This window comes from Ranitomeya imitator, chromosome 3 (assembly GCF_032444005.1).
Source record: "Ranitomeya imitator isolate aRanImi1 chromosome 3, aRanImi1.pri, whole genome shotgun sequence".
NCBI classification, from domain to species: Eukaryota; Metazoa; Chordata; class Amphibia; order Anura; family Dendrobatidae; genus Ranitomeya; species Ranitomeya imitator.
The window spans coordinates 321962040-321974642 of record NC_091284.1 but is presented as its reverse complement, the minus strand read 5'-3'; the positions used below and the strand labels follow the sequence as shown (position 1 = coordinate 321974642).

Sequence of the window (12603 nt, the reverse complement as noted above, 5' to 3'; positions counted from 1 at the left end):
AAATGATCTAAAGATCCACAGATGCCCACTGTATAATGTACATATGGAGAAAAGAAACCTAAATAAAGAAATAAGACTCCCACAAAAGAAGAGGAGCAGACGGCATCACGCCAGAAATACTCAGCTGCGTCTGAGATGGTATAGCTGGGAGCAAAAGGCTGCTGGGCTATGAATAGGTCCAAGAGTCCACATGTCTCACATGACCGGCAAGATAAAAAGGAAGAGGGGGTGTAAGAACGGGACCCCACGCGTATCGCCGCCGCAGCGGCTTCGTCAGGGGAAGTGGGTCATATGGTGAAACACTCACGTGTATATAGGGTCCATGATTAGCCGAAATGGACACCGGTGTGTCGCCTGGGCGCAGGAGGAATAGACCGGAAATGAACCGCCGGCCACGGGAGGGAGGAGACAAGACAGAATGAAGAAATCTCCATGGAGAAGGGCGCATGCGCAGACGCGGCTCAAATAATGAGCCACACTGTGCAAGCGCCGGGCAGAAGCAGGGCCCATAGATGAAAGAGGAGGACAGCAATTAGTTCCTAAGATGAACGGCATACATAAAAGGGCAGGAAACAGCCAAGCGCAAATGTGGATCAAGCAAATGCAGCGCAACCAAGAGAACCTGTGTAGGAAATAAATGTATAGTTAAGGCATATATATAACGAACAGTGTAAATATACAAAAGGTCACACAGGTGCCCAATGATAAACCTGAGGCGAGAATAAAGGCTGGAAAAAGATGTATAAAATATCACAACAGAGCATAGATGGCCAACAGACACTGCTCGTTATTCCACTGCGAGATGATCAAGTCGCAGAAGTCCGCATATGTGGATCTCAAGGGAGGATGGATCAACAAGTCCCATTCCATATGGACCAAATGGAATATTGATACCTCACTCCCTATAGGTGACAAAAAGGTCCAAGAGACCACCGATAATACGGGTCAAAATAAAGTCTCCAATGTCCAACATGATGTCACACCAGGTAATGTCCGTCATCTGTTGATCCAATCTAATATGATCCAAGGATGCCAGTCATCAATATTCGCACAAAGGAAAGTAGCTCGTTGGTCCACTTGTTATATATAAATTCCAGTAATCCACAGGTCATATATAAGATAAGCCGTCCATCCGATGCAAGAAGGTTCAGGCACCCCAGAATATCAGCCGACTTTAATCAGACATAATACAATGTCTTATTAGTCCCCCTGTTTGGATAAATATACAGAGAAGGGGGGGGGGAGAGAGAGAAAAGGTGCTGGTAGAAAACAAATATGAGTTCTTAATGTCCAGAGGTCATGTACAGGAGAAGCCGTCCATCCCACTGAAGGGCCAACCACCATCCCAAAACGAGGAGGTCACATGATAGCAGACAACTAAAGATGGAAAAAGAAATATATATCAATATATATATATATATATATATATATATATATATATATATATATATAAATGAATGAAAAAAGAAAAATTGAAAAATAGGGACTGCTGCAGATGATATAGCAAGACAATACAGGGGAATAGCCATTCCCCACAAGCCTCCACTAACCTAAAAAACCCGTAAACAATAACTCCTCATTCAAGCCGAAGGGAGTCACTGATTGTAATAGAAAAATCCAACGGGATTCCAGTTGTAAAATGAATTTACGTTTATCCCCCCCTCTCTCATTGGGGGTACGTTTTTGTAGACCAACCACTTTTAAATGAGTCGAAGAGTCTCCATGTTTGGCCAAGAAATGTTCGGCCACCGGAGTGAGAATTTTGCCCTTCCTTAAATCTGAAGCCGCTAGATGTACAGTGGAGATGTGCTTCTGGGCTCGCTTCCTTAACTCTTGGGTGGTCTGTCCAACGTACACCATCTTACAGGGACAGATGAGAGCATAGACCACGTCTCTAGATCTACAGTTGATGTATGTTTTTAAGGGATAGCTGTTGGATAATGTCGGGTGGATGAAGGCATCACGGGTCGGAACCATGTAGGGACACACAGTGCAGTCTCCACATGGAAATGATCCCCGAAGCGTAATGCCTCTGTTCAATCTCATTGTAGGTCTATTGAAATGGCTCCTTGTAAGAAGGTCCCTCAAATTAGGTGCCCGTCTCGCTGTCATGAGGGGTCTACTGCTAGTGACCTCCACCGTTTGGGTGTTGGCTCGGAGAATTTGCCAGTGTTTGGATAAAATATCACTGACCTGTTTCCAGCTATTGTTGAAATCCGTGATGAATCTGGTTTGTATTTCTTGATTTTGCCTCCTGGAAGATAGAAGTGCCCTCTGATCTTGTTCCCTCGCTCTTTGGTAAGCTGTAGAGATAACACGTTTAGGGTAACCCCTTTTTGAGAACCGATCCGAGAGCTCACGGGCCTGAATTGAGAAATCACGATCAAGAGTACAATTGCGTCTCACGCGTAGAAACTGTCCTGTGGGTACACCAACCTTAGTGTGCCACGGATGAAAACTGGAAAAATCCAGAAGCGCATTTGTTGCTGTGGGTTTGCGGAACAGATTCGTCGCCAGATGTTGCTCGTGTGGGAATATCCTAAGATCCAGAAAGGTGGTGTCACTGGTGGAGATAGAATACGTGAGAAAAATGTTATGGGAATTGGTGTTCAAATGATCAAGAAATAGAACACATTCCTCCCTAGTGCCCTTCCACAGGATGAATATATCGTCTATATAGCGATACCAGGCGTGTACGTGGGCAGCGAAAGATGTTAAAGGATAAACAAACTTTTCTTCCCACCAGCCTAAGAAGATGTTAGCATAGGCTGGTGCGCATTTCGCGCCCATCGCCACGCCTGATCGCTGTAAATAATAGACCCTGTCAAAAAGGAAAAAGTTGTGGTGGAGAACAAATGTTAGTAAATCAAGGAGGAATGAATCGTGCCCCCTATCGGTGGACTGTTTCTTGTTCAAAAAATAAGCAACTGCCTCCGTCCCGTCCTTATGATCGATATTTGAATAAAGTGATTCCACATCGCAAGTGACAAGTAAAAAGTTGGAAGGAAGATCAACCTGACCACAGATTTCAATGAAATGCGAGGAATCACGAATAAATGAAGGGAGGGGTGAGGCAATTGGTTGGAGAACGAAATCCAAGTACTCACCCGCCCTCTCACACATGCTGCCGACACTCGAGACGATGGGTCTGCCCGGGGGCCTGGTACTGTCCTTATGAATTTTCGGCAACATATAAAATGTTGCCGTGACCGGGTTGTCCACCCACAAATATTGCTTTTCCTGTGAGGAATGATACCATGCTGTAAGGCCCTACATAGTAGACGTTGAAATTTCGAAAGGAAGACAGGAGTCGGATCAGAGGGGAGCTTTTGGTAATACTGGGTGTTGTTGAGCTGACGTTTAGCCTCAACTTCATATAGTTGGATAGACCACAGTACCACGTTGCCCCCTTTATCCGCCTTTTTGATGGTAAAATCCCTATTGTTCTGTAGGGCGGACAAAGCCCGTTTTTCTTCTCTACTCAAATTGGATGAGCCACTTACCCGGTCAGTCATGGCCATGATGTCCCGTTTGACGACTTCAAAGAATATTTTAATGGCCGGCACTAAGGAAAACGAGGGCGTCTTGAGAGATTTATTCTTATATGGAAATTTCCTTCTGTTGGAACACGATTCATTTTCCTCCAGGAGCTCCAATAGATCCTGAAAAGTTTGACGCTCATCCATGGGAATGGTTTGCAAGATGTCGGGTCTCCTGTACATGACCTGGAATGTTAATTTTCTGCAAAACAAGTAAAGGTCTTTGATAAGAGTGAATTTATCCACTGGATGTGTGGGAACAAAAGATAGACCCTTCTGGAGCACAGACAGCTCAATAGGCGTGACATTATACTCAGACAGATTTATTACCTGTAATGTTGTCGATCCATGTTCCAGTTCCATAGTATTCTGAGAACAGGTACCCAATACATCTATTTCCGTCTGATGGGGTAATGGTGATGAAAGGGCGGTGTCTGGCCCTTGTGACGTGTTAGTCGTTTTTTCACGTTTCTTACGTTTACCCCCCCGTCTGGTCCGGGGTCTATCTCGCTCCCGGCGGCGGACAAAAAAAAAAATCACTGGAGCTCTCTTCTCTACAAGAAACTATCAAAGCTGCAGATGGAGGACTCCCCCTATTAGGTCTTGGACGACGGGCATTACCAAAATGTCTCCACTTATATGCCGATTTTTGCTCAAAGTCACTCTTATCCCTCTGGAATTTCTTGCTTTTACGTTGTGTCACTTCCGTTTCATATTTGTCTAAAGTATCCTTCAATTTGTTTTTAAAGGACAGGACCTGACCTTCATCGAAATTAGCTAGTTTAGTCTCCAATTCTTCAATGGAAATTTTAGTCGATGAAAATAATGTCCTGTCATGTTCAAGCAAAAGGTTCATCAAAATACTAGAACAGCATGACAAACCCTGTTCCCAAAGTTGTTTAAAACTATCAGAGGGTTCCCACGCTGGGAAAATAGATATACGAAGCCCCCTAGGGATAAAGCCAGATTTGATATACTCCTCCAAACTCCTCATATTCCACCATAACCTAATGCATGTCTTGTGGGCCCTGGTTAAGTCTGAACAAAGAGTGGAAAAATCATTATCCACGTAAGCTGTGGATATTCCTGCTGCTTCAAAAATGCTGGAGGATTTGGCCAACCAAGCCGCCTCCCTAGCCTCCCAGTTCATAGCACATATCCGGGATCATCGCACCCCATGCATAGGGCCCTGTGTTATACCTTGCGGCGACGCAGTGTCGCCGCAAGGTATACGGACATTCTGCGATCTTAAAAGACGCGCCGCATGTCCGGAGTCGCAGGGCCGCCGCATGCGTGTTACCACACATAGTGGAGACGGGATTTCATTAAATTCCCTCCACTATGCTGTAACATCTGCACACTGCGTCTCTATGCAGCGTCAAACACGCAGCATTTCCTGCACGTGGAAACATACCCTTAGCGTAGTCTTGGTATAGGAGATATATGGGCCAAACCTAAAAGTGTATATACGTACAATAAGATGAATGACCAAAAATGTAAGGGTCAGAATTAAAGATGTAACGTGCAGCTCACTGTCTTACCTGTCTCCTGCCCTGTCTAACTGCCATGGTATAACTGCCAGTACTTTGATAAAATGTACTTACTGTAGATTAAATGTGCATAAATGCTAACCCCTGCATAAATGCCTCCCCAGGCTATGTCTAAATATATAGGAGACTAGCGCTAAGATCTCTCACAATAGTACCTCGCTAGCAATCAAACTAAGTTGAGGCAGCAGGACACAATAAATGTAGTGAACAGATAAACAAGGGTCCAGGCCTACATGGATCATATACCACTTTGGAAAGTTACTTGACCTCATAGCATAAGGAGACAAGCATAGTAAGTTTAAATAACTAAATGCCATTATATATGCAGCTAAGATGGATAACATTTGCAGGACACAAGCTGGAATTCAGTTAACATTAACAGAAATAAACATTTGAAATAGATAACTCTGTTTGTAATGACTATATATGAGGTTCACTTTTTGTATTGAAAAACTGAAATAAATTAGCTTTTTGTTGATATTCTAATTTTGTGAGAAGCACCTGTACGCCTTCTCTTCCTGGCCCAAGTGTCTTCATCCTGACTCCATATATGTCATCTCATCCTGCCCCCTCCCCCCATATTGCGGATTTCAGTACAAAATAATAAAAAAAGTTTCTCCTTACCCAGCCAGGGTCCAGCGACATCCTCTTCCTCAACCATTTGAGGCGCAGATGGGCTGGTGCATGACAGTGACGTCACACACCAATGACATACGTGTTGACGTCAGCTGCCAGCCTCTGATTGGCTGGCGGTTCTTATTACAGTGTCGATAGCAATCTTGCACAGCAATAGTTCGCAAATGAAAGCGCTTCAAAACGCAAGTTCAGTTCTTAGCGAACGGCTGAATCCTGTCCCTGGGGCTTGGACTAGTGAGGAGGACAGGGCCCCCCTCCTCACCAGGCTCCATAAACCAGTAATGCCCTGATGGCGGTGCTGTGTACTGTGCAATGACCGTGTCTGACCCTGAGGAACATGGTCTGATCATACCACAGCTCCTGGGCAGGGGAGAAAGCAAAAGAGGATACAGACATTACAGCACAGGATCACATCTGAGTCTTTCTTTGACGTAAAACATTTTTTAAAAACAGGCAGCGAAATGCTTTATCTCACAAAAAAGTCAGCTACGATCCCCTGCTGTAATGTCCATATACTCTTTTCCTTCCTCCCCTGCCCAGGAGATGTGGTACGATCAGTCCATGTCCCTGTACGGTCAGACACGGCCATTACACAGTACACAGCAGGGGCACATTTACAAGGTTATCTCAGCACAGGAATATTTTATTTAACCACATCCAATTGTGGAACTTCTTATCATTCCAAGATGTATTGAATAAAATTAACTTTGTTTGTGGGAAAAGGCCCTTAAAGGCAGTAGTTGGCAGCCGCCATCTGTCGAGCAGAGTTACCGCCTACTCCAGACACCTGGACGTGCTCCATGATGCATATTTCTGACATGGATCGCTAAGGGGGTTTTACCAGGTGCTGATAGCCAACCTATGCAATGAATCCTAACATTTCTCACTACTGAAAACTAGCAGCAAACACAGGAAGGCTAAAGTTCACACTTGTGTTTGGCTGGTCTGCGTATGGCTGCGTACTTCCTCCCTTAAGCTCCGCCTACTTCAGCATGCATCCTGCGTACCTACCTTTAACACTGGGTACGCAGGGACATGCGTTGTATGCGGATGCGTCCGCATGCGGCGTTTTGACGTGCCCGCCGACTGCAAGAAAAAAAGAATTAGTTCTTACCGGTAATTCGGTTTCTAGGAACCTTCCACAACAGCCACTTCAGAGGTTGTCTTCCCCGCCCTAATAGGGGACAGGAACACAAAGAGGTTAAATATCCCTCCCCTTCCTGCACCGCCAGTGTTTTCCTGGACACAGTAGCATGTACAATTACCACAATAGTGCAGGAATCATCCAATAAAATATCAGATAGGGAGGGAAATTAGTGCTGTCGTGGAAGGTTCCTAGAAACCGAATCACCGGTAAGACTAATTCTATTTTCTTTAGTCACCTTCCACGACAGCCACTTCGGAGTAGTACCAACAGCTAATTTCTCTAGGGAGGGATCAGGGCCTGCAGAACTCGTCTGCCAAATGTTAAATCCCTATTGAAATTTAGCCGGTAATGTCTGGTGAACGTATGGATGGACGACCAGGTGTCGGCTCTGCATATCTGCTCTGATGAAGCATTCCCCCTCTCTGCCCATGATGTTGTCATCGCTCGGGTAGAGTGTGCTTTCAGAGAGGCAGGTGGATCCAGTCCCTGTGATGAATATGCCAGACAAATAGACTGTTTGATCCAGTTTGCGATAGTGTTTTTTGCCACCTTCTTTCCTTTGTTTCGTTCCGAGAACTGGATGAATTTTGATCAATTCGCCAGGCTTCAGTCTGTTGTAAGTAAGATAGGACCACCTTGCGAACATCCAATGTGTGGAAGGTCTGTTCTTTAGGGTGGAGGGGTTCAGGCAAAATGAAGGTAGTACAATGTCCTGATCCCTGTGGAAATTCGAGACCACCTTAGGTAAAAAAGGACTGGTCTAGTTTTAGTATAATGCTATCTGTAGTGAACATTAGATAAGGTTCCTGTATTGACAGGGCCTGTAACTCTCCAATACGTCTAGCCGTAGTTATTGCGACTAGGAAGACTGTTTTAAGAGTTAAGTTCTTTATGGTTATAGCATCCAGGGGTTCAAATGGATCCTTGGTTAGACCGTTAAGTACTGTATTGAGGTCCCAGGAACACACCCTACTACGGGGCATAGGATGAATTCTGGATGCTGCTGTCATAAATCGCTTGATCCAGCGGTGGTTGGCTAAATTTAAATAAAAAAGCTACTAAGGGCCGATACTTGCACTTTGAGTGAGCTAGGGGTAAGGCCTATTTCCAAGCCCTTCTGTAAAAATTCTAAGATTCTCGCTACATTAGAATTAAAGGGGTCTGGAATTTCCGGGGAGCACCAGGACATAAATTTTTTCCAGACCTTAGTATAGATGGCATTGGTTACCGCCTTTCTGCTTTTTTGGAGGGTCTGGATTACCTCATCTGATAGTCCCTTGGCTTTTAAAATTGTGGCTTCAGTAGCCATGCTGCCAAGTTCAATCTGCTTAGGTCCGGATGTAGTAGGGGACCCTGGTGTAGTAGATCGAGTCTTTGAGGTAGAAAGTAGGGACCTTCCAAGGCCATATCTAATAGGGCACCGTACTAACTCCTCCCGGGCCACAATGGGGCAATCAAGATTGTGGTAACTCTGTCTGTTCTGATCTTTTGCAGAGTTTTCGCCAGCATGGGAATGGGTGAAAAGGCATATGCAAGGTTGAACTTCCACTGTTGTGAGAAGGCATCTATTCCCTGCGCCTTGTGTCTGTGATGAAGGGAGAAAAATGTTTCTACCTTTGCATTTTGCCTGTTGGCGAATAGATCCACCTCTGGAGTACCCCATTTTGAGGTTAGGGACTGAAACACTGTTTGGTCTAGGGACCACTCTCCTGGATGAACGTCTTTCCTGCTGAGGAAATCTGCAGATGTACTAATGTGACCGACAGAAGGTTTTTCTCTGCCCAGAAAAATATTCTTGCAGCTACTTCCTTTAGAGAGGCATACTTCCTTCCCCCCTGGTGTCGTAGATAGGCTACCGTGGTCAGATTGTCCGAGTAAATACGAACGTGATGATTTTTGATCAGTGTAGATGACGCCTTTAGGGCTTCTTCCACAGCTTTCAGTTCTCTTAGATTCGAGGAGCTGCTGCTGATATTTGATGCCGATTGTCCCTGAAAGTGGAAACCATCTACCACTGCACCCCAGCCTCTTTTGCTGGCATCTGAGCGGAGTGTTTTTAGGGGAAGGTGATCCCAGCTGACTCCTCTCTGGAGATTTTGGTAATCTAGCCACCATTTTAGAGCTGATTTTACATGGCCAGGGAGAAGAATCCTTTGATTCAATGGGGTCTGTCGTCTCCTGGAATGTAGAAGCACGTACGTGTGGAGTGCTCGTGTGTGAGCCTGAGCCCAGGAAACAGCTTGTATACATGCGGTCAGGGATCCTAGTACAGACATCGACTCCCTGAGGGTTGGTGCACGCTGGCCTCTGAATTTGGCTACCTTGCAGACAAGGTTGATCTGATGATCTTTGGGTAGAAATGATGTTCTTTCTTCCGAGTCTAGTAGCACCCCTAGAAATTTCCTCCTTGTGGAGGGATGGATCTCTGATTTTTCCAGATTTGGGATCCAACCCAGGGTTTGTAATATTTCCATGGTCTTTGATACGTCTGTTTTCAGACGGGGGCAGATGGAGCCATAATAAGGAAGTCGTCCAAATACGGGGCGATGCATATTCCTTGTTGACGGATGAAAATTATTGCTTCCGCCATAATTTTCGTGAAAACCCGTGGGGCCGATGAGATGCCGAAGGGGAGGACATTGAACTGGAAATGTTCGATCTGGTGCCCCTAGGAGACTGCGAATCTGAGGAATTTCCTGTGTTCTGGGTGGATTGGCACATGGTAATACGCATCCCTCAGATCCACAGTCGCCATCATCCAATTTTGACCGATGAGGGGGATTACTGATTTGATTGTCTCTATTTTGAATCTCCTGTACTGGACTGATTCGTTTAAGGGTTTCAAATTTATAATAATTCTGTTCTTCCTCGACAGCTTGGTTATGAGAAAGAGGCGCGAATAATGACCACGTCCTTCTTCCACTTCCGGTACCTGCGAGATCACATTTGATTGCAGTAGTTTTTGTAGATCCTTTAACAAGGAGTTTTGGAGGTCTGGGGTTTGAAGGGAGGTTATCCTTAAGCATTGTGGGGGTGGTCTCACGAATTCTATTTTTAGTCCCTCTTGAACGGTACGAAGGACCCACTGATTTGTGGAGATGGTCTGCCACTTGGTGAAAAAGAGTGAGAGTCGACCCCCGACCGGAGCACCGTCATTGCTTATCTGGGGTTTGCTGGACCTGAGAGGCCAGGATATTTTTGCCCCTGCCTCCCTTGGGATAACTCCATCTTCCCGTTTTGCCTTTTCCCCTCTGCGAAGACTGGTCTCGGGAGGGGCGAAAAAAGAGTTTTTTAGGAATTTTCTGCTTAGGGAGAGATTTCTTTTTATCTGCCGCCTTATCCAAAATATCATCCAGAACGGGTCCAAATACATTATGACCCTGGAAGGGTATGCTACATAATTTGGACTTGGAGACTAAATCGCCTCCCCAGGACTTTATCCAAAGTGATCTCCTGGATGAGTTAGAGAGGACGGCAGCTTTCACGGCTACTCGGACCGATTCAGCAGAAGCATTGGCTAGGAACCCCGTTGCTTTCTGTAGCAGGGGGTGGGAATCTAAAATTTCCTCTCTTGGGGTGCCCTGTATCAAGTGATCCTCAAGCTTGCGTAACCAGACAGAGATCTGGCCACGCAAGTGGAGGCTATATTGGACTTTAGTAAATTTGTGGAGGTGTCCCAGGACTTCTTTAATAAACTCTCTTACGATCCATCGGATCCTTGAGTTGAGAAGAGTCCTCAAAGAGAAGGGCTGTTTTCTTAGTTACCCTGGACACCTGTACATCCACTTTCGGGGTCTCCCATAAGGAGTTATCCCCATCCAATGGACACCGGTTCTTTAGTTCTGATGGAACAGTCAGACCTTTTTCAGGGAGGTCCCATTCATGTAGAATTAGATCTCGTATATTCTTATGTACTGGAAACCCTTTTTGATCTTTGGGTTTTAGACCCTCAAACATCTCATCCTGTACTGTGAGCGTAACTTCTTCATCCTCTACCCCAATGGGGCCTCTTACTAAACTGATTAGGTCACTCATGTCCTCAGAATTAAAATAGTATTTTTTGTTTTCTGGTTTAAAGGTGGGGGTAGAAGTGGAGCCTTCATTTTCCCAATCATCCTCCGAACCCGAGGACTGGATCTCTCCCGAGTCTGGGTCGCATTCTCCTGGGGCTTTTTTCCTCTTTTTTTGGAGGGGGTGGCTGAGGCACCGACATCTGTGAGAAGGTAGCCATAGAAGAATGGACCTCATCTTTAATGAGGGATCTGATGCTATCCAGCAGCGAGGGTTGTTCAGCGTGTAGGACCTCATCTGTACAGGACTGGCAGAGCTTTTTCCTGTATGTTGATGGGAGTCTGGCTGTACACGCTTTACATTTGCGGCTTGACCTCTTAGGATCAGAAACCTTTTCTCCCTATAAGAGAGAGCGAGGGTTTGCTAAGCCACTTAGGGGTATATATCTACACATACCGTATTTTTCGGACTACAAGACGCACTTTTTTCCCCAAAAATGTAAGGGGAAAATGGGGGTGCGCCTTGTAGTCGCAATATACTTACATATAATGCGGTGGCGGTCCCGATGCAGCCTCCCTTCCCATGCTGGTGCGGCTGTGCTGCGGGAAGGGGCTGTGTTGCGGGGCTGCGGCAGCGGCTCTCTGGGCTCAGTGGGGGCTCCGACGGCATTTCGTCAAAGCCCGGAGGCCCCCCGCTCATCCGTGAATGGCAATTTGCGGTGGCCTCCGAGAACATGGGCGCCGGGAAGGCGCACGCTTAGATTCAAATCTCGTCAATGAGATCTCGTCTCCCGAGATCTCGGGGCGAGATCTTGGCAACAAGATCTGAATCTGAGCATGCGCTGGCCCGGCGGCCATTTTCCCGGCGCCCATGTTCTTGGAGGCCACTGCAACTTGCCATTCAAGGATCAGCGGGGGGCCTCCGGGCTTTGACAAAATGCCGTCGGAGCCCCCACTGAGCCCAGAGAGCCGCTGCCACAGCCCCGCAACACAGCCCCTGCCCGCAGCACAGCTTGTGCCCCAGAGCCCAGCCACTGCCCGCAGCACAGCTTGTGCCCCAGAGCCCAGCCACTGCTCGCAGCAAAGCTTGTGCCCCAGAGCCCAGCCACTGCCCGCAGCAAAGCTTGTGCCCCAGAGCCCAGCCACTGCCCGCAGCACACCTTGTGCCTCAGAGCCCAGCCACTGCCCGCAGCACAGCTTGTGCCCCAGAGCCCAGCCACTGCCCGCAGCACAGCTTGTGCCCTAGAGCCCAGCCACTGCCCGCAGCACAGCTTGTGCCCTAGAGCCCAGCCACTGCCCGCAGCACAGCTTGTGCCCCAGAGCCCAGCCACTGCCCGCAGCACAGCTTGTGCCCCAGAGCCCAGCCTGTGCCCCGGAGCCCAACCACTGCCCCGGAGCCCAGCCGCTGCCCGCAGCACAGCTTGTGCCCCAGAGCCCAGCCACTGCCCGCAGCACAGCTTGTGCCCTAGAGCCCAGCCACTGCCCACAGCACAGCTTGTGCCCTAGAGCCCAGCCACTGCCCGCAGCACAGCTTGTGCCCCAGAGCCCAGCCACTGCCCTCAGCACAGCTTGTGCCCCAGAGCCCAGCCACTGCCCGCAGCACAGCTTGTGCCCTAGAGCCCAGCCACTGCCCGCAGCACAGCTTGTGCCCTAGAGTCCAGCCGCTGCCCGCAGCACAGCTTGCGCCCTAGAGCCCAGCCACTGCCCACAGCACAGCTTGT

The 12603-nt window shown here is 47.4% G+C and overlaps 1 long non-coding RNA gene across 1 annotated transcript; it reads right to left on the bottom strand.

Moving 5' to 3' along the window:
- Positions 1-962: 962 nt before the first annotated feature.
- Positions 963-2552, bottom strand: LOC138672069 (uncharacterized). The gene is made up of 3 exons (XR_011319562.1): positions 2437-2552; positions 2194-2303; positions 963-1209 (listed from the first exon to the last, which is right to left on the bottom strand). It is a non-coding gene; the product is annotated as an uncharacterized lncRNA (long non-coding RNA).
- Positions 2553-12603: the final 10051 nt, after the last annotated feature.